Here is a 2,451-nt window from a genome sequence, read left to right on the forward strand (position 1 = left end):
CTAGCCCCTGGCCACTGCGTGACCACTGCTGTGGCTTCACAGGATGCAAAGAAGCTGCTTCTGTTCAGAATTCAGAGCAGGATGCAACAGACTGATGGGAAGGCTCGGTGGAGCTGACTGGCCAGGGGGAGCTCCCCTTGCTTCTAGATGAACTTAGGGAGGTAACTCCAAGTGAGGACCCCTCCACCCTCCTTGCTGGCTCACAAACCGTGAGCGTTCAGCAGCTGCTCAGTGGGCAACTGAGCTGCCCAGGTCCCCAGAGGCAGAGGTGGGGTGAGCAGCCGGCAGAGGAATCACAGAATTACAGAATCGCTCAGGTTGGAAAAGACCTTTAAGATCCCCAAGCCCAGCCATTCTCCTAACCCTGCCATCCCACCACCAAACCCTGGCCCTAAGCACCTCATCTATCCTTCTTTTAAATCCCCCCAGGGATGGGGACTTGACCCCTTCCATGGGCAGTCCCTTCCAGGGCCTGACAGCCCTTGTGGGGAAGGAATTTTTCTCCATGTCCAACCTAAACCTGCCTTGGCACAACTTGAGGCCATTTCCCCTCATCCCATTGCCCGTCCCCTGGGAGCAGAGCTCCAGCCCCCCCAGCCCCCCCCTCCTGTCAGGCAGTTGTAGGCAGCGATAAGGTCTCCCCTCAGCCTCCTCTTCTCCAGGCTCAACACCCACAGCTCCCCCAAATGCTCCCCAGCAGCCTCGTGCTCCCAGGAGCGACTGCTGCTTCCGAATGCCGTGTTCTGCTGCTGGACATAGGGATGTCAAGAGCTGCTGGTCTTGTTACATGCAAGCTTAAAACCAGGCAAAAATCCCCTTCCCGGGCTGGATTTCCCAGGATCAGTGCCCACAACTCCACTTTGGCACTGCCCTGACACAGGTCCCGACTGGTGCCACCTACAGGCAAGGGATGAGCCCCATGGGGCCTGGCCTGCTCGCTCTTCACAAAATGTTGCTCCTTCACAAAGCCTCCCAAATCTGCACACAGGAATGGGGCTGCGGGTGGCACCTCCATGGACCACGGAGCGATGCAGGACTGCCTTGCCCTGGGAATTTTGCATCTAATTTTTTCAGCTGGGCAATGGAGTCGGAAAAGGGTTAAAAGACCCCATTGGCAACAGGACACCACCAGCCACAAACATCCAAAGGAGGGCTAATATCCCCCAGCCCTCACCCCCAGCCCACCACTGGTAGACACTGGTAAAGCCTCACTGAGGATGAAGCCGAAACCAGCCCAGAAGACGACCACCTCTTCCTCCTCCTGTGTTTTAAAAAGCCGGTGACTAGGATGCAAAAGGTGCAGGGTTGTGCAGCAGCAGGGAGCAAGCCCACCTGAGCCACACACGTGTCCCCAGCACGTCCCTCGAGGCATGGGCAGTGCCAGCCCCTGTGGGTTATTTAGGGAGCCTGGCTCTGAACGGATGACCACGGAAGTGGGCATCTGTCTGGAAAGTCTGGGATCGGGGTGGCAGCACCTGCACCCAGACGTGTGCACACAAACACCCTCAGCAGCAGCCACCCCATCCTGGAGCTTCCGTCCCATCCCGGAGCCCGGCCTGTTCCCAGGGATCGTTACCAGGAGCTCGTGTGTTTGGTTGCAAACAGAGCAGGAGCAGGAGCCAGGCGCATGTTTGTGTGCTTGCAGTTGCTCAGGCAACTCGGGGCCAGCCAGGAGCTGCCAAAACTGCAGGCGGCCAAGCCCACAGCATGGTTGCCCTGGGGGGGGCACGGCCAGCTGAGCCTCCCACCGCCCGGGTGGGTAAGCGGGCAAAGGGGCTCTCGCTCAGTCCCACTGAACACAACCAGACTGGGAGCATCAGTGCGGACGGGGTTTTATTGCAGAGCCGGGTTACAGTGTGGGTCTGCAGCATCCTTTGGTTTTTTTGGGCTTCACAAAGGCAGCGGGAGGGCACGGGAGTTCGGGTCAGAGACCTTTGCCAATGACCAACAAAGCTCTCCCAGGGTAAATCCTGGGGCCAGGCTGGGGCACTGCAGGGTCTCAGCCTTCTGTGGTGCCGGGTGAGCGGCAAAGCTGGGCAGCCCCCTGGTGAGGGCACTGCACAGGCAGGCACGGGTGGGGAAGGAAGGAGGCGGCTGTGGTGTAACTGGTGTGGGGTTCAGGCAGGTCCCCGGGAGGTCCACAGGGAAGACAGGCTGGTCCCAGTGGGACCGGCAGGGAGGGCGCCCCAAAAGCCAGGGCTGAGGTAGGGAAGGTCTGGGTGCCAGCGGTGCAGGGGAGCCCTGAGGAGCAGTGCTGTTAGTACGGCTGGCGATGCTGGCGGCAGGGGGCTAGGGGGGACAGCATGGTGGGAAGGACAGGAGGGGCTGGGGGGGGGGGGGGTGTCACAGCACAAAGAGGGGACACAGACACAGAATGCTGGGGCAGAGCACGCAGCCTGGCAACTTCCCAATCACATCAGTGCTGGGCCGCTGACAGCCCGCCAGCCTGGG

The sequence above is a fragment of the Egretta garzetta genome, unplaced genomic scaffold (genome assembly GCF_000687185.1).
Source record: "Egretta garzetta isolate BGI_Z169 unplaced genomic scaffold, ASM68718v1 scaffold27, whole genome shotgun sequence".
In the NCBI taxonomy this organism is placed as follows: Eukaryota; Metazoa; Chordata; class Aves; order Pelecaniformes; family Ardeidae; genus Egretta; species Egretta garzetta.